Genomic DNA, 26,757 nt, shown 5'->3' on the forward strand with positions numbered 1-26,757 from the left:
AGTAGAAAGTCATAGAATTTGAAATGGAAGATATCAGGTATTATATCAAAAGAATCTTTAACTCTCGCTAAGGAGTTTGGACTTTATTGAAAGAAAATGGGGAGACAATTGGGGGTTGAAAGCAGGTAAGTGACTATTAAATTTGCCTTTTAGAATGATCAACATTGCTTTAGTGAAAAGAATAAATATGAGAAGGGTAAGAGAAGAGTAAGCATAAGCAGAAAGAGGCAATTGTAAGCAATGATCTAAGGATGAGATAATGGTGTCTGGACAGTGAGGATGGCGAGATGTAAACAAGTGGACGCTCATTTACTGAGGAGATGGAGTTGAAAAGCCTTGAGAAAGGGAATAAAATGTGGCTTAGATATTTGGATGTTTGATATTACTCATCAACATAGTGAACAGATGAGAAAGAAATAGTTAAAGATAAGCTTAGTTTTGACATCTTAAGCTTGTGGTTCTTGTGTTTAATACAAGAAGACCTGAACAATAGGCAGTTGAATAAACCATGGACATAAGTATGTGAATCATCAGGATAGGATAGAGGTGAGGTCTTGAAAATTGCTGCAACTACCCTGTAAAAAGTACAGAGAGTGGAAAAAAAAGAGGGACTAGAATAAAATTTGAGCCCACTGAGATTTGTGGGATTTTTCAGAGAAACAGAAGCTTGAAAAAGTGAGTGAGAAAAAAGGGCTCATCTAGCAAAGAGAAATGAGCAGTATAGGCCTTTATAAATCTTCAGGGGAGAGAACAAGTGACAGAGGAAGTGTGCACAGCATCAGGAAATAAATCCCGTATTTCAGGGATCTATTATCCATCATTGATGAGGTGGTGGTTGTTTTTTGAAGTAGCTAAAGTGTTTCTACCTAAATTGCCCTGTATCCATGAAAATAGAAGAACTAGTTTACAAAGTGGGAATTGGGGTACTATAGATGGGAAATTATATGTTAGGAGGTGTAGAGTTCTAAAGTAAAACACTAGTCAGTTTGAGATGTGACAGAAATATTTAGGTGAACATTAGCAGATAAACAGACTACCCATTTAGTGACTTTAAAAAAATAGTTTAATAAATCCCCATTTAAATAGGGGTCTATTAAAATGTTCTCTTTGTAGTGGACATTTATTCTAGCAGGTTTTTAAAAAAATTTAACATAACATAACTTATTAAACACTTTGGGTCAAAATTGCCCTTCCATTTTAATTATGCAGGAATATGAAGTCTCATGTTTATTTGGTAAAGACATTCCTTACCTTCAACAGTTTAGGGATGCTGATACATAAGCAAACAGAACACTGTAATTTGCTGTGGTATCCACTGTGTATTACAGAAGCACAAATCAGGAGTGCCTAACCTAAGCTATAGACAAATTCTGATTAAGGAAGGCTTCCTGAGAAAGAGAGCACCTGACATCAGTCTTAAAGATGAGCAAATTCATCCAGACAGAGAGAGGTAAAAAGTACATCTTAGAATTCCAGAAAAAAAATGTTAGCCCTGATTTCCAGTGCCTCTCCATTCTGTATCAGATGTACTTGTAATGCTTACAAGTCAGGCTCCTTAATTTATACAACAGAAAGCCTATTTTGGTTCTTGCAAAACACATCAATCTTCCTTTAATTGACTAAAGAGACCATCTCCTTTGCAAGCCAGGAATTGATTGCAATGAAGCAGTTGCTAAAGTGTCTGTGAAAACATTAATTTTTTGAGTCCAATGTATATGTCATATATCCATCCCTCTAACTAGATCTTCAGAAGGTGAGATATCTATTATCCCCTCATAGATATCACCCTTTTGATAAGAAAATTTATTTAAGCAAAAGTATTATCTCTTGCAAGCCAGCTTCAGACACTGTCAACTTTATTACTTGATACTTCTAAAACAGGAACCCAATACCATTAGTTGTATCATTATTTCATTGACAGAAAAAATGGAATATCCAAATTAACTTACAACTTCTTCTCCTTTTAACTACTTAATTTCTACTCAATCTCCAATTCCTGACAATTTTACTTTTCCCTCCTCTCTGTCCCCATTCTCACTGCTCTAGCTTGGATTTTAATCTTTTTCTCCCAGTCTATCTACTGAAATAGTCTCTTCACTGGGTCCTCTGCCAGTAGTCCAGCTAATTGAAATTCATCTTCCTTTCTACAACCACGGTGATATGTTTAAAAATCAAACTCAGACAATGTCATCCTTCTCCTTAAAAGCTTTCAGTGGCTCCCTACTACAGGTTATAGTTTTAATTCATTACATAACAGGAGACAGTCTGTGATCTGTTATTTTCTGTAGCTCTCAGCTGCCCCAAACTTAACCTCAACTAAGTCCTCCACTAGGTTCTGCAGCAATATTTACTATGAAATTTAAACGAACACACACACATGTACACATATGCGTCTGCCTGCACCCTCCACAGAAGCATAATGTAAAGGATTAGGTTTGGGCATAAGCCTAATTTCTTAAAAGAATTTCTTAAAACTTTCACTATTTCACAGTACTGGTTTCTCTTCTTTTCTTTCAAATTTTAGTATGTGTGCTGCTAAAGCAAGCACCCTTTTTTCTTTTCTTCTCTTTTCTTTCTTCTTCTTCTTCCCCCCCGCCCTGTCCCCCACAGTATTGATTTCTTAACCATTGTTCTAGTTGCAGTGTGCTGATTCAAGGTCCTGGTGCACACCTGGCTCATTCACACACCCCAGTTATGGCATTATTTTCTCTTAGCCTGGAATGCTAGTCCTTAAATCACTCTTCACGTGAAAACTCCTCAACTTTTTAGAGTAAGAATAAGCATTATTCTCTGGAATAAACATTTCTTCTTTATCCCCTATTCCTCATGTTGTTGGGTAAACCATTCCATGTGTTCTCAGAACATTCTAGTTAGTTGTACATTATTGTTTCTGCCATTGCATTACTGTGATTAAAATGATCAGTCTTACCTATTAAATTATAAATTCTGCACAGGGATTATGGGTTTGTTTTGTTTTCCTACTTTTAAAAGAAGGTAAAATTAAAGGTGATTCTGCTCAAAGTGAATAATTAGAAGGGAAAGTTTTTTCCAATGGATTAATTGGAATTTAGGGAAAAACATTAATATTTCTAGTCACTACATTTTCATTTTTGCAGCTGCATATATCATTGTTATGTACTCTTATATATACATATATATTTTATATGGTTATATGGTTGTGTGTGTATGTGTGTGTGTGTGTATATATATATAGAGAGAGAGGAAGAGAGAGAGAGAGTTCTATAAATTGCTGTGTGGTTATATATGTGTGTATATGTATATACTCCCACTTATATACATATACCACAGACACACACTCAGTTGCTAACATGTAGAGTACTTTTTATGTACCAGACATTTTGATAAATGCATTGCCCTATCACTTCACATTAGTTTCTTAACAATTCTATTAGTGTGATGTGTTATTAACCACCATTTTTCATACGGGATTATTGAAACTTTGAGAGGTTGAGAGATCTGCCTACAAAAAAAGTTGACCCATTTGATTTGACTCCAAAGTCATTACAGAATACAAATGAATGGTCTCCTTGCATACATGTTTATTATGTAACTGAAGAGACAAACACTAACTAATTGCATTTGAAGCTATTTTAGGTTGAAAGTTACAATGAAATTCATATTTTTAGAATGCCAAATTAACTAAAAATAATTAGACAAATGTCTTTGGTCTTTATTTCACATTCCAGTGTTAAAATAAAACAGAATAATATTGCCTTTTGAAAAAAGTAAACAAAAATCATTTCTTCATTCTTATTCAAAGTTTGCTTTTCATATAAATGAAAGTTTCCCTGATGATGTTTGAATGTTACAAATAATACCATTATACCTGGCAGAACACAAATATATGAAACAATTAATAATAAACATAAAGGAACTCACTGATAATAATAAAATAATAGTAGGAGACTTGAATACCCCACTTACACCAATGGATAGATCATTTAAGCAGAAAGTCAAAAAGGAAACAATGGCTTTGAATAACACACTGGACCAGATGGACTTAACAGATATGTTCAGAATATATCATCCTAAAGCAGCAGAATACACATTCTTTTCAAGTGCACATGGAACATTTTCCAGAATATATCATATACTGGCTTACAAATAAGGCCCCAACAAGTACAAAAAGATTGAGGTCATACTATGCATAGTTTCCAACCACAATGCTATGAAACTGAAGTCAATCACAAGAAAAAATCTGGAAAGACTAAAAATATGTGAAGCTTAAAAAAAAATCTGACTAAAGAATGAATAGGTCAACCAGGAAGTTAAAGAAGAAATAAGAAAACTACAAGGAAACAAAATGATAATGAAAATATCATGATCCAAAACCTTTGGGATACAGCAAAAGTGGTCATAAGAGGAAGTATATAGCAATATAGGCCTGTCTCAAGAAGCAAGAAAAAAATCTCAAATACACAACCTAACCTTACACCTAAAGCAACTAGCAAAGAAACTGGAAGAGGAAGGGAAATAATAAAGATCAGAGCAGTAATAAATGATACAGAAACAAACAAACAAACAAACAACAGCAGACCAATAGAACCAGGAGCTAGTTCTCTGAAAGAATAAATAAAATTGATAACCCCCTAACTAGACTTACCAAAAAGAAAAAAGAACCCAAATAGATAAAAACACAAATGAGACAGGAGAGATCACAACCAACACCACAGAAATACAAACAATTAGAAGAGAATATTATAAAAAAAATTATATGTCAACCAAATGGGCAATCTGGACAAATTCCTAGAAATATACAAACTACCTAAAATGAAACAGAAAGAAATAGAAACCTTAAAGAGATAACCAGCAGGGGAATCAGTAATTAAAAATCTCCCAACAGGGGTGCCTGGATGGCTCAGTCCTTGGTGTCTGCCTTCAGCTCAGGTCATGAGCCCAGAGTTCTGGGATCGAGCCCTGTGTTGGGCATCCTGCTCCACGGGGGTTCTGCTTCTCCCTCTCCCCCCCTTGCTTCACCCCCCCCTCTCTGTATCACTCTCTGTCAAATAAATAAATAAAATCTTAAAAAAAAAACTCCTAATAAACATAAATCCAGACCCAGATGGCTTCCCAGGGGAATTCTACCAAACATGTAAAGAAGAGCTGATACCTATTCTCCTCAAACTGTTCCCAAAAACAGTTGTGGAAGGAAAACATCCAAATTCATTCTATGAGGCCAACATTACCTTGATTCCAAAACCAGACAAAGACCCCACTAAAAAGGAGAATTAGAGGTCAATATCCCTGATGACCATGGATGTAAAGATTCTCAAAAGAATACTAGCAAATTGATCACTTCTTGGCCTTTTGGCTAAGATCAAGTGTAAAAGAATACTAGCAAATTGAATACAACTGTACATTAAAAGAATAATTCACCACAATCAGGTAGGACTTATTTCTGGGCTGCAAATGTGGTCCAATATTCACAAATCAATCAAAACAATACACCACATTAATTTTTTTTAGAAATTTTTTAAAAAATTTATTTGACAGAGAGGGGCACAGTGGGAGAAAGAACACAAGCAGGGGGAGTGGGAGAGGGAGAAGCAGGCTTCCCACTGAGCAGTGAGCCTGATGCAGGGCCCAATACCAGGACCCCAGGATCATGACCTGAGCTGAAGGCAGACGCTTAACCGACTGAGCCACCCAGGCACTGCTCACCACATTAATTTTTAGAAAAGGATAGGAACCATAGGGTTCCTCTAATAGATGCAGAAAAGGCATCTGATAAATTATAACATCCATTCTTGGTAAAAACCCTCAACAAAGGAAGGATAGTGGTGACATACCTCTTAAAGGCTATGTACAAAAGATGCACAGCTAATATCATCTTCAATGGGGAAAAACAAAGAGCTTTTCCTCTATGGTCAGGAGCAAGATAGGGATGTATACTCTCACCATTGTTAATTAACTAAGTACCGGAAGTCCAAGACTCAGCAATCAGACAACAAAAAGAAATAAAAGGCATCCAAACCAGCAAGGAAGACGTCAAACTTCCACTATTTGCAAGTAACATGATATTCGATATAGAAAACATGAAAGACTCAACCAAAAAATTGTTAGAACTGATACACAAATTCAGCAAAGTGGCAGGATACAAAATCAATGTACAGAAATCTGTTGTATTTCTGGACACCAAGAATGAAGCAGCAGAATGAGAAATCAAGGAATCAATCCCATTTACAATTGTGCCAATAACCATCACATGCCTAGGAATAAACTTAACCAAAGAGGTAAAATATCTGTTCTCTCAACACTATAAAACACTTATGAAAGAAACTGAAGAGGATACAAAGAAATGGAGAAACATTCTATGTTTATGGATTAGAAAAACAAATACTATTAAAAGGTCTATACTTCCTAAAGCAATTTCCCATAAATGTGAATCAGATTCTTAAAAATCAGACTCAGGTCCTTGGCTCTCTTATTTTTAAAGTGATTTATCTACACATTTAATGCAATCCCTGTTGAATTACCACCAACATTTTTCACAGAGCCAGAACAAACAATCCTCAAATATGTATGGAACCACAAAAGACTCAACTATCCAAGGCAATTTTAAAAAAGAAAAGCAAAGCTGGAAGCATCACAATTCTAGGGTTAAAGCTGTATACAAAGCTGTAGTCATCAAGACAGTATGATACCGACACAAAAACAGACATAGAGATTAATGGAACACAATAGAAAAACCAGAAATGGACGCACAACTATGTGATTAACTCATTTTTGAAAAAGCAGGAAAGAATATCCAGTGGAAAAAAGACAGTCTTTTCAACAAATGGTGCCAGGAAAATTGGATAGCAACATGCAAAAGAATGAAACTAGAACACTTTCTTACAACAAGCTTAAAAATAAATTCAAAATGGATGAAAGACATAATGTGAAATAGTAGACCATCAGAATCCTAGAAGAGAAGACAACAGTAACTTTTTGACATCAGCTATAGCAACTTCTTACTAGATATGTCTCCAAAGGCAGGGGAAACAAAAACAAAAATGAACTACTGGGATTTCATCATGATAAAAAGCTTTTGCATAGTAAAGGAAACAAGCAACAAAATTAAAAGGCAACCTTCAGAAGGGGAGAAAATATTTGCAAATTACATATCCAATGAAGTGCTACTATCCAAAATCTGTAAGGAACGTATCAAACTGAACACCTAAAGACCAAATAATCCAGTTAAGAAATGGGCAGAGGACATGCATAGATGTTTATCCAAAGAAGACATCCAGATAGCTAACCAACACATAAGAAGATACTCAGCCATCACTCATCATCAGAGAAATATAAATGGAGAACAAACTCAAGATTGGTGGAGGGGAGTGGGCAAGCGGATGGGTTAAATGGGTGATGAGTATTAAGGAGGGCACTTCTTTTGATGAGCACTGGCTGACGTATGTAAGTGATGAGTCACTAAATTCTACTCCTGAAACTAATATTACACTATGTGTTAACTAACCGGAATTTAAGTAAAAACTTGAAACAAAAACAACACCAAAAAAGCAAGTAATAACAAACAAAAAAGAAGTAATACCATAACAATAGGGTAAAATGAGTGTGTATCAGAGACTAAATTGCTGCAAAATCAAATTATTTTTATTTATTTTATTTTTAACATTTTAAATTATTATAGGTGCTATTATGCTTTTCATTCTAAGTAAATCAATTAAAATTAGAATTCAATTTAAACAATAACTAGTGTCAAAAAATGTAGGCATCAGTCACCCCTGGCGAAAAGTGGTAGAAGAACAATAACTAAAATTAATATTTTTTATTTAAAGACACCTGATAGATAGATGCTCAATAAATTACTTGTTGGATTCAACCAGATGTTGAAGCATCTTTTTCTGGTTGTACTGAATTGTTATGGTTATATCTCTCTACTCCACCCTATTTGAGGGCTCTCTGGAGTCTTATATATTTATCATCATATCCCTGAAAAGAAGCCCAATGAATGGAAGATATTTAACATGTGCTAATGCAGTTTTCAAATTTTTTGGTCTCAGTTTGCCATTACACTCTTAAGAATTAGTGAATAACCAAAAAATCTTTTGGTATAGGTTATAAATATAGGTGTGCCATCTCTAATATGCACTGTATTAGAAATTAAAACTGAGAAAGATTTGTAAGTACATTAATAATTTAAAATTCTAATAATATACCCATTAGTTAGTACTAAAAATTGCATGTTATTATGAAAATAACTACATTTTCCTACTAGAAGTCTTAGCCTCAGCAATCAGACAACAAAAAGAAATAAAAGGCATTCAAATTGTCAAAGAAGTCAAACTCTCTCTCTTCATACTTGACATGATACTTTATGTGGAAAATCCAAAAGACTCTACCCCCAAACTGCTAAAACTCATACAGCAATCCAGCAACATGGCAGGATACAAAATCAATGCACAGAAATCGGTTGTATTTCTATACACTAATAATGAAACTGAAGAAAGGGAAATTAAGGAATCAATCTCATTCACAATGCACCCCAATCCGTCAGATACCCAGGAATAAACCGAACCAAAGAGATAAAAATTCTGTACTCTAGAAACCACAGAACACTTATGAGAGAAATTGAGGAAGACACAAAGAGACAGAAAACCATTCCATGCTCATGTCATGGTTTGGAAGAATAAACATTGTTAAAATGTCTATGCTGCCCAGAACAATCTTCACATTAAGTGCAGTCCCTATCAAAAATACCGTGAACATTTTTCACAGAGCTGGAACAAATAATCCTAAAATCTGTATGGAGTCAGAAAAGACCCCAAATCACCAGGGGAATGCTAAAAAAGAAAACCAAAGCTGAGGTATCACAATGCCTGACTTCAAGATATATTACAAAGCTGTGATCATCAAGACAGCATGGGACTGGCACAAAAACAGACACATAGATCAATGGAACAGAAAAGAAAACTCAGAAATGGACCCTCAACTCTATGGTCAACTAATCTTTGACAAAGCAGGAAAGACTATCCAATAGAAAAAAGACAGTCTCTTCAATAAATGATCCTGGGAAAATTGGACAGTCACATGTAGAACGGAAACTGTACCATTCTCTTACAAGACGCACAAAGATAGCTCAAAATGGATGAAAGATCTAAATGCGAGAGAGGAATCCATCAAAATCCTAGAGGAAAACACAAGCAGCAACCTCTTCAACCTTGGACAAAGCAACTTTTTGCAAGACACAACTCTAAAGGCAAGGGAAGCAAAAGCAAAAATGAACTATTGAGATGTCATCGAAGTTCTGCACAGTAAAGGTAACAATCAACAAAACTAAAAGGCTCTAAAGTTAGCTTGGACTTTATTCCAAGTACAATGTGACATCACTTGGGACATTAAATAGAGGAGAATCACGAGAGACTATGAAAAACAATCTGAGGGGTTTGAAGTGGTGGGGGGGTGGGAGGTTGGGGTACCAGGTGGTGGGTATTATAGAGGGCACAGGTTGCATGGAGCACTGGGTGTGGTGAAAAAATAATGAATACTGTTTTTCTGAAAATAAATAAATTGAAAAAATTAAAAAAAAAAACAGAGGAGAGATATAATCTGATTTCCACTTTGTAAGATCATTCAAATTGATACTGATGTGTGGAGGGTGGATTATGGAAGAAGAGTGGTAGCCAAGGAAAAAAAAAATAAAACAGATGAGTGGATCAGCCTCAATTTGAACAACTTAAAATTGACACTTGGCCTAACTAATTGGGAGACAACAGTGAGTATCTGGGAATGTGGCAAACTTCTAAATTTAAAGACATGGCATTTAATCAGCTTCAGCCAGCTGTCTTACAGGAATATAGATCTTATCTCTAGTGTTGTCAGATTTTTTGAATTTAAAGAGAAAGATATAAAATCTTGTGACTGTTAAATGTTGGCAACCAATTAAAAATATTTTTTAAAAAAACCACTTAGAGCTAAATAGAACATGCCTCTAGGTTTGCAACCTTAAGTTTGAATTAACATTTTGCCCCTTTGTTTAAATGAAAAAAGACTGAAATCAATTTTTAAAAAATTTTTTTCAGTGACAGTTTTGTTCTGCTACTGGCGTGTACATTGTTTCAAATTACCATTATTCTTTGTGTTCTATATTATCTGCTTCTCCATACTGTATAGAGTATTATGTAAAAGATCATCCTCGCACTCAAAGCTAAATGGACGACAGTCATAGAGAGAGATGGAACAGAATACAGAGCACTCTCTATTTTCATTATTTTCCATGCCTTCCTACCAGGTTGGGCTGTTTTAGACATTAGAATTTACAAACCAATAATTTATATGTATCAGTAAACTGTAAAGAGTTCATAAATATGTTTTTAATGGATTTCTATTCAAAGCCAATAAACTCTTTGTGACTTTGTTATTGGAAGAGAAGTCCAGAAAATAAGTGGCCAGTTAAGACTTAAGGAACTTATGTTAGAAAATTGCAGCAACATTGATTTTATTTCTATACTTTATGTAAACCAGAGCCAAAGATCTCAATCTTCTAAAAAAAAAAGACAGTGTAGGACTAATTTATGAATTATGTACAAACTGACATAAGAGTGCCTCATATATCACTGAGTGTGAGTGCCTAACATAGTACTTGATCTGACACTTTAGGTGCTCAAAAATGTGTACTGACTAAACTGTATTTCCTAAATGATTCAACTACTAGCTGATATCGACTAAATTTCTTTCAATCATAAATTTCTACTTTTGAGATAAATATTTATTTTTTTGTCACAGTCTTCTTTACATATATTTTATCAGGCTAAACATATGAAGTTGCACTTGGTCCTCTTTTCTATCTCATATTCCTTTTCTAGGAAATAATAAAACCCTACCAGCATTAATTTCTACATATTTACACTGAACCTTCTTCTCTTCATCCTCTGTCCCAGTTATCAGGCTAATCCTATCCATCTGACCTTGCCTAGGATACCACATTAAATTACTATTTGGTCTCCCTGATTAGACTTATCCTACAACCTGTTTTCCATACAGAGCTTATAATGATCTATTTAAAACAGAAACCAGAATCATGCCACTCCCTTGCTTAAAACACAAGTAATGGTTTCATATAAGAAAAACAAACTTCAAATTCATTAATATTGTCCCCAAGGCTTTATGTGAGTCCTTACCTAATTCTCTTACCTCATTTTCTACTATTACATTTATTGATCAAAACAGTCTGGCAATTAGTCACATTTGCCATTCTCTTGCCCAAACCACTCTTCCTCAAGGCATTTTTATGTGTCTTTCCACTTCATTCGAATGGCTGCTCAGATAGTATTTGTTCCAAGGAGCCTTTCTTGACTCTCCATCTGGTCATCTATACTACCAACTGCTCCCATCACTTTGTTTCTTTCTTGATACACTTCATAATCAGAAGTGATATTTTTTGTTTGTTTACATATTGGTTATCATTCTCCCACCTAGAATGCAAGAAAATTGTATATATCAGGATTACATGTATCTTGATCCCTGATGTTCCTGGTGTGGAGGGGATTCTGATCAATATATATTGAACTTAATTGATTAAACTGCAATGGTCTTGGGTAAGGTTCATAACTAAACTCAAAATGTTTTAGTAGTCAATAGTATTTATTATGCACCTACCGTAGTGGAAATTAAAATGAAAAATTTTAAAAATGTATATATACAGACTAAGGGTTTTGGAGGGGGGGTTTGGAGGGGTAAGCCTGATGGTGGGTATTATGGAGGGCATATATTGCATGGAGCACTGGGTGTGGTGCATAAATAATGAATTTTGGAACACTGAAAAAAATTTAAATTAAATTTTAAAAAAATCTAAAAAAAAAACTAGTAAAATCGTCATGTCCTTATAATTCTATCACAATTTCTATATATCATAAGATATTCAGTCTTATAAAGTAGGCAAAAATAGAATAAGCAAGGGCAAACAGGTATGAATATTCCAAAGACCAAAAAAAAAAAAAAAAAAGCAGAGAAAATAGTTTTACTTAATCCTTTGGCATTAGAGGCAGAATATTTCTTTATCCCATAAAGGAGGATAATTCTCTGTTCAACAATTTGGAAATCTTTTTTAAAAATACTTTTAATTAAGAGATCAATTCTTTTCATTTATCTTTCAGATGAGTAATATAACAAAATTTTCTTGTTTTCCTTCCTCAAAAATCAATCCTGGTATTTTTTCTATCATAAGTAACTGTGCCGTCAACATTTAGTTGCCAAGCCATGAGGCAGCTGTGATTACGATCAGACAACTGAATATGGGTGACGACTTCCTAGTTCCTAGTTGCCTATCAGAAAGAATTCCTTTGGTTCAGAGCTATGTTTTCATTATAAATACTTCATTTTCTGACCCTGGTGCTAAATAGTTTAAGTTATTAGTCTAAAGAGATCACTTACATTGTATTAAACTCAAACAAAATTTTTTTAACTACCACTCTTGTTCTCTGCATACTGTCCACATTTCTTCAGGTCAAGCTGGTTATAAATACCATAAGCCCAAACCAAGAAGCAGACTCTTAACTATAGAGAACAAACTGATGGTTACCAGAGGGGAGGAATATGGTGCTATGGGTAAAATAGGTAATGGTGATTAAGGACTGCACTTTTTTTTTTTTTTTAAGATTTTATTTGACTTATTTGACACAGAGAAAGATCACAAGTAGAGAGGCAGGAAGAGAGAGCAGGGGAAAGCAGGCTCCCCGCTGAGCAGAGAGCCCGATGCGGGGCTCGATCCCAGGACCCTTAGATCATGAGATCATGAGATCATGACCTGAGTCAAAGGCAGAGGCTTAACCCACTGAGCCACCCAGGCGCCCCAGGACTGCACTTTTGATGAGCATTGGGTATTGTATGTAAGTGTCGAATCACCACATCATTCACTTGAAACTAATATAACACTGTATGTTAACTGGAATTTAAATAAAAACTCAAAAAATTAAAAAAAAAAAAAAGAAATAGCCATACCATCAAAAAGCACTAAAACTAATCTTTCCAGAATATATTTTCTATCAAAGACTGCTATTTGTCAATAATTTAAAAATCTTAATAAAATAGCTTTAATACGATGTATAAAATGTAACATTTTTCTCCAGCTTGGAAATATGGTTTTGTAGATGTGCCAAAGAAATACTACCAAAGAGATTATTTTAAGGAAAATGTGTATCTGGATTTTTCTTTAGAAAACTGCTTAGAAATTATTTATTAGGCTAACTGATAGAAGAAGAGGCCGAGATAGAAGAGGCGGAAGAAAGGGAAGAACACTAATGTTTCAAATTATGTTTATTTTGATGCTACTATCTAAATATACCACCTAATATATTTCCACCTCATTTTTAGAAACACTTTCATGTCAAAAAATTCCTTTTTTTTCTTATTGACATGTTGATTCTATAATTCTTTCACTATAATGCATCTCACGTCTTCTTTCCCCTATTTATCTGCCCTGGTCCAAAATATCATATGTTTACTTGTTTTTTGCTTCCTCCATTGTAAAAGCATGTGGGAAAAGACCCAAACTAAGTTTAAAACCAATTATTTACTTACTGCTTACCTACACTATGGCACATTAAACATTATTGAAAAAAATTTCACATCTTGTGCTGACAATTGCAGTTTAAATTCCTGATCCCAAAATTCAATGAAAGACATATTTACTTAATTTTCTCATTCTCAATTAATACTTATCCTTACACTAAAACCCTTTCCCTCCTCCATCCTGTCAGTTTATCCCTAGCCTAATATTTAACTATATTAGAAATAGTATGTTAAATATTATTGAGAAAATCGGTTAGAAAATTTCTCACCTTTCTATCAGCAAATCTATCAGCCAGAGTCGGAATCCATATTTTTGTTCTTACCTCCTATTAAAGTGGAAAAAGAATTTGCTTCTCTTAAAGGGCAGCACCTCCCTTTTTCAGTGCACTCAATATATCACTGCCATTTCCACCACACCGGTATCCCTGCAATTACTACTCCCTCCTTAACTCTCAACTTCCCCCCACTCTACTTACTTATGCGTATGTGCATAAAAACATGATTTAATACCTCATATCTTAAAAAAACAACTACACTTTCACTTCTTGCTAAAGCTTGATTTGTCTGAACCTTGTCATATTAAACTGCTCTGAAGTGTTGCTAGGGTCACTGTTTCCACTTACTCAACATTTTTCTTCATGTGAGTAGGCTCTCACATTCAACTGCATTATTGAAGTCATGACTGAGCTTCTTGCTGAAAATAATGGCCAATTTACCATTCTAGTAATATGCAGCACAGTTGAACATTCTGCCATATGAAACACTGTTTTCTCCTTTTTTACATAAGCACTTTAAGATATAATCCATATGCCATCTAGATCACCCTTTTAAAGTATATATAGTTCAATAGTTTTTAGTATTTCCCCAGAGTTGTGCAAACATCACCACAATCAATTTTAGAAGTTTCATAACCCCTAAAAGAAATCCCATACCCAGTCACTCTTCATTCTCCACCTCCCTTTCCTCTCCATTCTTCACCCGCCACTGACCCCCACCAGTTAGGCAACACCCACTTATCTACTTTCTATCTCCATCAGTCTGACTACCCTGGATATTTCATATAAATGGAATCATGCAATGTGTAGTCTTGTGACTGGTTTCTTGGCATGTTGTTTTCAAGGTTCATCTATGTTATATAGGATGTACCAGGATTTCATTCTTTTTTATTGATAAATATATTCCATTGTATAGATGTAACACATTTATTAACCCATTTATCAGTTGGTAGACATTGGGTTGTTTCCAGTTTAGGGCTATTATGAATATTACTACTTCACAACACACTAAGTAGGGCTCTTGCCGCACTTACAATTTATCCTCTACACAGAAGCAACTAAAAGGTTTTTAAAACTTAGATTCTATCACATTCAAATAGGAAGTGACCTTGTACTGTACTTAGTGTTTATTGGATTCTTAAACAAGGAAATGGAGAATGTGTAATGTATGTGGAAACTGACTGATTTATTCAGAAGCATGAAGATACTAAAATCCTCACACTATTTTGGTAACATTAGAGAAAGTGGCAATGTTAACTTGTTTATAGTATTGGATCTTGTTTATTTGGGGGACAGATCGGGGAGAATGTGATTATTTTTCAGTCTGTATCATCACATACCTCTCTTTTCCTTAGGATGGTCAAAGTACCAAAATCACATCTTGAAACAAGTTATTCACCATGCTTCTCTGTGGTATGAATTTGATATGTTACTAGATCATGCGCTACACTAAGAAGTTATAGAATTGTGTGAAGAATAAAATAAATAACTTATTTGTCAATATGAGTAAGTCACTAGCCACATGGGCTGCAGTTGACTTACCTGGGAAACCAGACAGCTGGATCAGGTAATCACTCAAGCCACTTCCAGCTCTAAATTTATGTGCTGTCTTTAGTGATGTGTAATTACCCTAAAAACCAAGTTATATAAGACCTTTACTGGAAGTATTTTACTTCTACTGCCAGGAAATCTTTGGCACTTTAAATGCAACTATTTTTTGGTACTTAGGAAAGCTGCCAGAGAGTGAATAAACATTAAGTACGGAAACTTTCTGTTTATTACCAGAGTAAATACAATAAAAGCAGAAGTAACTTTTATTCTACATACCAAGTCATTAACAAATTAATTAACTTTGTCTCATATAAAGTGATAATCTTATAGATGAATGATCTTTTCAGCTTCTGTACAGTTTTGATAGCGTTTCAAGATAAATAAATGTTCCCACTATAGCAAATCCGTGCTAATTATGTAAAGATTTAGAAACAGAGGAGCTGAGCTGACACCAGATATTCAGTTCATACAATAATCACTCACTTTCAGCACCAAGTTTTCAAGGTTAATCTAACTTTAGTGGAGGGAGAAAAAAAAAAAAAGGAGAATTATGCTAGAAGACCTATAGAAAAGTGGGAAAAGCAAGTTGAAGAAAATCTGTTGACACAGGGACAATAGTCCTGAATTATTTACCTATGAAAGAAAATAGATAATCCATGATTTTGACTAGAGCATGTGAAAAAATGTTATTTGTAAAGCACAAATCCAATAATTTTTTGCAGTTATCGCAATGTAAGTTTTAGTCACTTTCATTCTTAGAGGCCAGTGTGTTTGCAGGTCTTGGCATGTTCAAGTCTGTAAACATGTAAGAAAATATGGATCTCTGGGTGTAAGATTTTATGCAATGCTGATGGGAAAAGTGGGAGCACAGAAGTGTTTTAATATACTTTTGACTACCACCGTTTATGAGAAAGGAAAGTGCTTCCTACCAGCTGCAATTGTTCATACCTGTAAATTGTTATGCCACCCTGAATTCTGAAGATTTCTGGAAGGCAATGGAATAAATATTTTTGTATGACAATTTCATGCTGAAAGGAATAATTTTGCTTTCTTCCTTTATTTTCTTTTTGTAATTTTATTGAGATATGAAGTATTATATACTACCAATATTTAAAGTGCACAATTTGATGTTTTGATATACGTATGAGCTATCATCATAATCGAGATAATGAACACTATCACCTTCAAAAGTTTCCAAGGCTACCTTTGTAATCCATTCTTTTTCCATCTCCATCCTCAGGCAACCACCAATTAATTGGGAATGAATAATTTTTCTATTTAGAAAATTAAAAAATTCTGTCACTGTGAATTAGTTTTATTTTCTAGAATTTATGAAAAAAATTTTTAAAAGACTTTATTTTTTGATAGAGACCACAAGTAGTGAGAGTAGCAGAGGGAGAGGGAGAAGCAGGCTTCCTGATCAGCAGGAAGTCTTATGTGGGGCTCGAAATTACAACCCTGAGATAGTGACCTGAGCTGAAGGGAGCTGCTTAACTAACTCAGCCACCCTGGCATCCCTATTTTCTAGAATTTTACATAAATGTCACCATATATTTTGTATTCTTGTTGCCTGGCTTTTTTCACTTATTAGATTTCGAGATTTCATCCACACTGTTGTGTGCATTGAATAGTTCCTTGTTTCTTTTTTATTGTTGAGTAGTGTTCTATTTCATAAATATACCAAATTTGTTTCTCCTGTTAATGGGTATATGGGTTTCTCTAGATTTTTGGCTTTTATAAATAAAGTTGCTGTGAACATTTACATATAATTCTTTGTGGGTGCATGTACTTTCATTTCTTGTAGGTAAACACCCAAGAGTGGACTAATAGAGCCATTTGGTAAATATATGTTTAACTTTATAGGAAACTGTTAAACTGTTACCTAGAATGGCTCTGTCCCATTTTGCATTCCACCTGAGAGTGACAATCATCTGGCATCCTTACTAAACTCAGTACCACTGGATTTTATTATTATTTGAACAATTCTAATAGTTAGATAATCATATTTCACTGTAATTTTAGTTTGCATATCCCTAGGATTCATTATGTTGAGAATCTTTTCATATGCTTAACAATCATTTACATATATTCTTTTGTAAAATGTCTATTCAAATCTTTCCATTTTTTTATTGGGCTGCCTTTTTATGAGTTGTAAGAGTTCTTATATTTCTGGATATATTATATTTCTGGATACACGCTTTACAGATAATTCCTCTTGTTTGTGGTGTTTATCCGAGAGCAAAAAGTATTTCATTTATTGAAAACCAATTCTTCAGTTTCTTTTCTTTCATGGTGTATATTTTTTTATTTTCTAAATAGAAAAAAATATCCATCCCCAAACGGCAAATATTTATTTCTGTTTTCCTTTAGCTTTACAGTTTTTTTTTTTAGATTTTATTTATTTATTTGACAGAGAGAGATCACAAGTAGGCAGAGAGGCAGGCAGAGAGAGAGAGGAGGAAGCAGGCTCCCCGCAGAGCAGAGAGCCCGATGTGGGACTCGATCTCGGGAACTCGAGATCATGACCTGAGCCGAAGGCAGTGGCTTAACCCACTGAGCCACCCAGGTGCCCTAGCTTTACAGTTTTATATTTTACTTTACTTCCTACAGCTTTACAGTTCTATATTTTACTTTCAGATATATGATTCACTTTGACTTAATATTTGTATATGACATAAGATAAGGACTTAAGTTCATTTTTTTTTCTTATAGAGGTGCTATTAGTATAGCACCATATATTGAAAAGGTTTTCCTTTTTCATTGAATTATCTTAGGACCTTTGTTGAGTATCAATTAAACATAAATGAGTGACTCTACTTCTAGAGTATCTTATTCTATTGATTTATATATGTCTTTACACTAGTAACGCCTTTGGTAACTATAGCTTTATTATCAATCCAATGTTCTTATCTTTTTAATTGCTTTGGTTATTCTAGTTTGTTTGCTTTCCATATGCATTTTAAAATGAGCCTATACAAAAATGGAATTGCATTTAATCTGTAGGTCAACTTAGAATTATAATCTTAACAACATTAAGTTTTCTAGTCCATTAACATGGTATCTCTGTTCATTTATTTGAGTTTCTTTAGACTCAGCCACCAATGTTTATGGTTTCAGAGTAAAAGTTTTAGATGCTTTTGTTACATTTATTTATGGTCATTGTAAAATTTTGATGCTATGATAGATGGATATTTAAAATTTCACTTTTCAATTTTTACTACTATTCTTTAAGGATCCAACTGACTTTTCATATTAGCATATCTAACACACTTGCTAAACTAACTGATTAGTTTTGTAGATTCCATGGATATTCTAACCAAACAATCATATCATTAGTAAATATGACAGTTTCACTTTTATCTGATATTTCTGCTTTTTATTTTCTCTCTGGCATAATTGCAATGGCTTGTACCTCCCCCAATACAATGTTGAATAGAAGCAGTGATTTCTTCATGACTTCAGGAAGAAAAAATGCAGTATTTCACTGTTATATATGATATTAGAGCACTTGAGAAGGTTGAGATAACAAATTTAAGTTTTTAATAGACACAGTGGTATTCTTCAAGAATGACACTTCAAGATAACTGTCCATTTCGTATGAACTGCCAACTTTTTGTGGTTATAAAATTGTTCACAGTATTCATTTATCCTTTTAATGTTTTTAAGATCTTTGATGAAGGGCCATTCTCACTCCTGGTATTGGTGATTTTTGTTCTTTCTCTCCTTTTCTTGTGTTTTCTCTCTTTTTCTATTTATTCAAAAACTAGCTTTTGGCTTTGTTAATTTTGTCTAATATATATATATATATATATATATATTTTTTTTTTTTTTACCATTATCTATTATTTGTCTTTATTTATGATGGTCTTATCTTTTTATTTTTCACTCTTCTACTTACTTTATATTGGTCTTCTTTTTCTAACATCTTAAGAGTGAACATTAGATAGTTGATTTTAGGTCTTTCTTTTCTAATATAAACATTTAAAAAGGTATATGTTTCCAGAGGTTCCTGGGAGGTGCAGTCAGTTAAGTGTCCAACTCTTAGTTTTTGGCTCAGGATTGTGGGACTGAGCCCTGTGTGGAGTTCCCTTCTCAGTGTGGAGTCTGCTTGAGATTCTCTCTTCTTCCTCCTCTGCCCCTCTTGTTCATGCTCTCTTTGCCTTGCTCTCTAAAATAAATTTTAAAAACAAAACAAAACCCCTGTGTTTCCTTGTTAGCACTGACTTAACTTATCCTACAAATTTTTTTTATTTTTATTTTTTAAATTTTTAATTTTTTATTAACATATAATGTGTTATTAGCCCCAGGGGTACAGATCTGTGAATCAACAGGTTTATACACTTCACAGCACTCACCATAGCATATAGCCTCCCCAATGTCCATAACCCACCACTGTCTCTCTATCCCCCTCCCCCCGGCAACCCTCAGTTTGTTTTGTGAGATTAAAATTCTTCTATGGTTTGTCTCCCTCCTGAATCCATCTGGTTTCCTTTTTTCCTTCCCTATCCCCCAATACCCTACATTGCCTCTCAAATTCCTCATATCAAGGAGATCATATGATAATTATCTTTCTTTGATTGACTTATTTCACTCAGCATAATACCCTCTAGTTCGATCCATGTCATTGCAAATGGGAAGATTTCATTTCTTTTGATGGCTGCATAGTATTCCATTGTATATATAGATACCACACATTCTTTATCCACTTATCTTTATCCACTTTATCCACAGATGAAGGACATCTAGGTTCTCTCCATAGTTTAGCTTATTGTGGACATTGCTGCCATAAACATTCGGGTGCACCTACCCCTTCAGATCACTACATTTGTATCTTTAGGGTAAATACTCAGTAGGGTGATTGCTGGGTCATAGGGTAGCTCTATTTTCAACTTTTTGAGGAACCTCCATGCTGTTTTCCAGAGTGGTTGCAACAGTTTGCTTTCCCACCAACAGTGTAGGAGGGTTCCCCTTTCTCCACATCCTCGCCAGCATCTGTCATTTCCTGACTTGTTAATTTTAGCTATTCTGACTTGTGTGAGGTGATATCTCATTGTGATTTTGATTTGTATATCCGTGATGCCAAGTGATGTGGAGCACTTTTTCATGTGTCTATTGGCCATCTGGATGTCTTCTTTGCAGAAATGTCTGTTCATGTCCTCTGTCTATTTCTTGATTGGATTATTTGTTCTTTGGGTGTTGAGTTTGATGATTTCCTTATACATTTTGGATACTAGCCCTTTATCTGATATATCATTTGCAAATATCTTCTCCCATTCTGTCAGTTGTCTTTTGGCTTTGTTGACTGTTTCCTTTGCTGTGCGAAAGCTTATGATCTTGATGAAGTCCCAATAGTTAATTTTTGCCCTTGCTTCCTTTGCCTTTGGCAATGTTCCTAGGAAGATGTTGCTGTGGCTGAGGTCAAAGAGGTTGCTGCCTGTGTTATCCTCAAGGATTTTGATGGATTCCTTTCTCACATTGAGGTCCTTCATCCATTTTGAGTCTATTTTCGTGTGTATGTAAGGAAATGGTCCAATTTCATTTCTCTGCATGAGGCTGTCTAATTTTCCCAACACCATTTGTTAATGAGGTTGTCTTTTTTCCATTGGACATTCTTTCTTGCTTTGTCGAGGATTAGTTGACCATAGAGTTGAGGGTCTATTTCTGGGCTCTCTATTCTGTTCCATTGATCTATGCATCTGTTTTTGTGCCAGTACCATACTGTCTTGATGACAGCTTTGTAATAGAGCTTGAAGTCTGGAATTGTGATGCCACCAACTCTGGCTTTCTTTTTCAACATTCCTCTGGATATTTGAGGTCTTTTCTGGTTCCATATAAATTTTAGGATTATTTGTTCTATTTCTTTGAAAAAAAATTGACATATTTTCACAGGGATTGCATTAAACATGTAGATTGCTTTGGGTAGCATAGACATTTTCACAATATTTGTTCTTCCAACCCATGAGCATGGAATACTTTTTCATTTCTTTGTGTCTTCCTCAATTTCTTTCATGAGAACTTTATAGTTTTCTGAGTACAGATTCTTTGCCTCTTCGGTTAGATTTATTCCTAGGTATCTTATAGTTTTGTAAATGAGATTGACTTCTTAATTTCTCTTTCTTCTGTCTTGTTGTTGGTGTATAGAAATGCAACTGATTTCTGTGTATTGATTTTATATCCTAACACTTTACTGAATTCCTGTACAAGTTCTAGAAGATTTGGAGTGGAGTCTTTTGGGTTTTCCACATAAAGTATCATATCATCTCCAAAGAGTGATAGTTTGACTTCTTCTTTGCCGATTTGGATGCCTTTAATTTCTTTTTGTTGTCTGATTGCTGAGGCTAGGACTTCTGGTACTATGTTGAATAGCAGTGTTGGTAATGGACATCTCTGTTGTGTTCCCGACCTTAGTGGAAAAGCTCTCAGTTTTTCTCCACTGAGAATGATATTCACTGTGGGTTTTTCATAGATGGCTTTGATGATATTGAGGTATGTACCCTCTATCCCTACAGTTTGAAGAGTTTTGATCAAGAAAGGAAGCTATACTTTGTCAAATGCTTTTTCAGCATCTATTGAGAGGGTTCTTATTCTTTCTTTTATTAATGTATTGTATCACACTGATTTATGAATGTTGAACCAACCTAGCAGCCCTGGAATAAATCCCACTTGGTCGTGGTGAATAATCCTTTTAATGTACTGTTGGGTCCTACTGGCTAGTATTTTGGTGAGAATTTTCGCCTCTGTGTTCATCAAGGATATTGGTCTGTATTTCTCTTTTTTGATGGGGTCTTTGTCTGGTTTTGGAATCAAGGTAATCTTGGCCTCATGAATTTGGAAGTTTTCTATTTTTTTTAACAGTTTCAGGAGAATAGGAATTAATTCTTCTTTAAATGCTTTGTAGAATTCCCCTGGGTAGCTGTCTGACCCTGGCTCTTGTTTGTTGGGAGATTTTTGATGACTGCTTCAATCTCCTTACTGGTTATGGGTGTGTTTGGGTTTTCTATTTCTTCTTGGTTCAGTTTTGGTAGTATAGGTCTCTGGGAATGCATCCATTTCTTCCAGATTGTCATATTTGCTGGTGTATAGTTGCTCATAATATATTCTTATAATTATTTGTATTTCTTTGGTGTTGGTTGTGATCTCTCCTCTTTCACTTATGATTTTTATTGGGGTCCTTTCTCTTTTCTTTTTGATAAGTCTGGCCAGGGGTTTATAATCTTATTAATTCTTTCAAAGAACCAGCTCCTAGTTTCGTTGATTTGTTCTATTGTGTTTTGTTTTGTTTTGTTTTGTTTTTTTTTGGTTTCTATTTCATTGATTTCTGCTCTGATCTTTATTATTTCTCTTCTCCTGCTGGAGTTAGGCTTTATCCAACAGATTTTTGATATGTATTATTTTTAATGCCTGTAGTTCAAAATATTTTCAAATTTCCTCTGTGATGTGATCTTTGATTCACTAATTATTTAGAAGTATGTTTTAAAATCTCCGGGTAATTTGAATTTTTCCCAAATAATTTTATTTTCATGAATGTCTATGTAATTCCACTGTAGTCAAATTATATGCTTTGTAATGATTTTGATCCTTTTGAATATAATAAGTACTTTCTTATTGGCCTAACATACAATCTGTCTTGGTGAATTTCCCCTTGCACCTGAAAAAGATGAATTCTACAATTTTTGGATTTATTGAAAGCTTATTATGTGCCCATTGTTTTCCTGATTTATTGCCTCCGTTATCTTATGTAGGACATATCCCAAGCAATTTGATGTTTAAAGAGGTCTGATATGTAAATAATCTTGCACAATGTCTGATATATCATTATGCACTAAATACATTTTTATTTTCTGCCTCTTCCCCCTATTATCCACCACATACATGGACATTTTTGTGCCACTGACTGATTAATTCATACCTCTGATACACAATGAAAAGGATTTAACTCTGCTTTGGTATTTGGAATTTCAGTTTACTCACTAGCAAACAGGGCTTAATTACGTTTATGATGAGACGTTAAATGCCAAGTCTGTGCCACCATACCTGCCACTGAACAAGCAATCAATCACCAATTGTTTCTTCTTAAAAACTTGCTCACAAAATCAACATTAGGAATGACCCCATACATTAACTGTATTGTATAGTAAAGGACCATGTTATACAGAGACATTTATGAATAGTGATCAGGTATATCAGGCCTCAGGAAGACATAGTGCAGAGTCTGCTATCTACTATTCTGTAGTAGCAATATTTTTCAAAGAGTACACGTGACTTTGATTCTATTCAGATTATCCTCTAAGGAACTTTTTAAAAAAAAAATCACCAAACAAAATTTTTATTAACATATAATGTATTATTAGCCCCAGGGAAAACAACTGTTTCTTAATCAGAATCTTGAATTTTAATGCTTTGGGTTATTTTGTCTAACAATCTTTCCTAGTTAGAAGATAAAAATATATCATATTTGATTTCCTGTCCTAGTTTAGATGATAAAAATACTACATTTGATCTTAGCCAAAAGGCCAAGAAGTGATTAGATTATAAAAGTACTAAATAAGCAATTTGTTTTTTATGTTGCAGACTATCTGGAAGGACAGGAGCCTGTGTTTTTCTTTTGGCCTTAGGCAAAACCTTTCTTTATTCTAATCAGAAAGTATACTCTTGTCATACATGTAAAATATTTCTGATGGCCATTTATGAATCTGGGCTATAGATTTGTGTGAAAAATATTTTTTTTCAGTTATTCCTAATATAAAAGGGAAATATTAGCATGTATATTATCCTTTTCATGACCTACATATGCATAAGGTACTTTTTTTTTCTTCCAAGTTTTAATTTAAATCCCAGTTAGTTAACATACAGTGCAGTATTAGTTTCACTTGTAAGATTTAATGATTCATCACTTACATACCACACCCAGTGCTCATCATAACAACACTCCTTAATACCCAACATCCATTAACCCATCCTCTGCCTATCCCCCCTCTAGCAACCCTCAGTTTGTTCTCTATTGTTAAGAGTTGGCTTTATAGTTTGCCTCCTTTCTCCCCCATGTTCATCTTCTTTGTTTCTTAAATTATAAGGTACTTTCTTTAGAAGAACATGTGGAATAGGATTGTGATTTCATTTAGTTATTCATTTAACAAATTTTTGTGTATTGAGGATCTTTTAACTGTAAGACAATGACTGAGATGAAGAAAAGGTCATTTTTTAAAAATCCATTTCAAGTTTATCTTTGTGTATTGGGTAAGAGAATGATTGAGTTTCATCCATGAGGCAGGAATCTGTGAAAATCCTATTATGCCTCTATCAGAAAGAATGAATACCCAACTTTTGTATCAACATGGATGAGACTGGAAGAGATTATGCTAAGTGCAATAAGTCAAGCAGAGAGAGTCAATTATCATATGGTTTCACTTATTTGTGGAGTATAAGGAATAACACGGAGGACATGGGGAGCTGGAGAAGAGAAGATAGTTGGGGGAAATTGGAGGGAGAGATGAACCATGAGAGACTGTGGACTCTGAGAAACAACCTGAGGGTTTTTGAGGGGGTGGAGGGTTGGGTGAGCCTGGTGGTGGGTATTATGGAGGGCATGTATTGCATGGAGCACTAGGTGTGGTGCATAAACAATGAATTCTGGAACACTGAAAAGAAATTTTAAAAAAAGAGAGAGGTCAGCATATTAAGGGATGAACATTCCCTGGCATGTCTTCAGGTACCTTGGTACTCCTGGCATATCTGTTTTGTTTCTTTGTATGTGATGAAGGAAATGAGAACTGGCAAGCTTTTACTAAAAGAATGATATTGTGCCAGAGAGTTGTTATGTTTTTTACTTGGCCTTTGCACATACGATCTCAAGATTTGATTTTGGTTCAGGTAAGGACTCCTCCCCCATTACCAACCCAAATGTTTCAGATGAATTTGACTCTTTGCTTCAGAGACAGGCCTAAGCTGTGACTGGTAAAGAAAAGGGGCACAAGCCCTGGTTGCATAATTTATTTCAAGAATGAACATGTGGCCCAATTAGATCCAAAGAGATAAAATGAGACTTTACTGAAATTTTTCATAAATAGAATCTCATTCTTTTCCACTGGATGTAAAATCTAAGCAAATATAAGTACGAAAGCCTCACTAACATTTGCTACCAACATAGCCCAATATTCCGGATGGGCTAAAATACCGACAGGAACATTGTCTGAATTCTGAATTCAGCTTTTCACAACCCACTCCTTGACTTTTCTGATGTATGAGCTACTCTACATAAAGCTTTGTTACTTAAGCCCACTTGGGTTGGTTCTCTGCTATTTGTAACATTACTTCAAAGAAGTGGCAGCATGGAAACTAATTTACTCTATCCTTGGATCTACTTATGCCCACAATAAGATAATTCTTGGGCAAAATGGTTAATACAAGAATTATGGAGGCTCGTTTCCACAGTCAATATAGGATTAAAGTTATTGAGTTAGAGGTTTAGCAGAATTTCTCTAGTGGGTCTTGGTATTTCAAGTCCAGTAAGCTTTAGGACCCCTTAACAGAAGAAAAACATGAGTTTCCTCATTCTTCCTCTAGTCCCCTTGTCTCTATTGCTTTCCTCCTAAGTAATTTTACACACACATATAAACATACACCCCCCAAAGAGCAAATAACAATTATCTCAGATAGCATAATCTTTGTCCACATGAAGGAAAAATACATTTTCTAAAAGCATCATCATGCAGAAAGATTTCTTTTGCTTAAATGGAGGAACTTTTCTATTAACAGGCAAAGTAATTTAGTTTTTCTTTGTCTCTGTCTATTCTAGACCGGTTATATATTCATTAAATAAGCCCAAAGGACCTATTAAAATATTTTCCCAAACAAAATTTTCTTGAAAAATGAATACTTCTGTCCCACATGAGTAAGAAAACAGTTGCAACTTGTTTGTTTTTTAATTAGCAACTCATTTCTTTCTTTTTTCTTTTTTTGAAATATAAACTGGCACAGTCATTCTGGAAGGAAACTGGCCAGTGTTTTGTAAAATAATTCTGTGTATGACCTGAGACCCAGCAATCACACTCTTGGGTTAACATGCCAGACAAACTCTGGCTCAGGATTCTCAGGGAACATGCACAAAGCTGTTCATCCAGGTGTTTCCTGGGACAGGAAGGAAAAGAAGGCAGTCTAGGTGTCCATCAATAATGGAATGAAAAAGTAAAATGTGGTGGAGTCAGGCACTATGGGATCTGATGCAGTAATTGTAGAATATGGATATGTATCAGAAATATGGTGCTCACTAAAAAGGAGTAAGAAACAGAACAAGATCTATAGTGTACCATTTCTATAAATTAAAAACACAATCACACAAAATATACCACATATTTTAAAAAGGCAAACACATTATTTGGGGACATGGATGTAACATTCA

The sequence above is a fragment of the Mustela nivalis genome (genome assembly GCF_964662115.1).
Source record: "Mustela nivalis genome assembly, chromosome: 2".
In the NCBI taxonomy this organism is placed as follows: Eukaryota; Metazoa; Chordata; class Mammalia; order Carnivora; family Mustelidae; genus Mustela; species Mustela nivalis.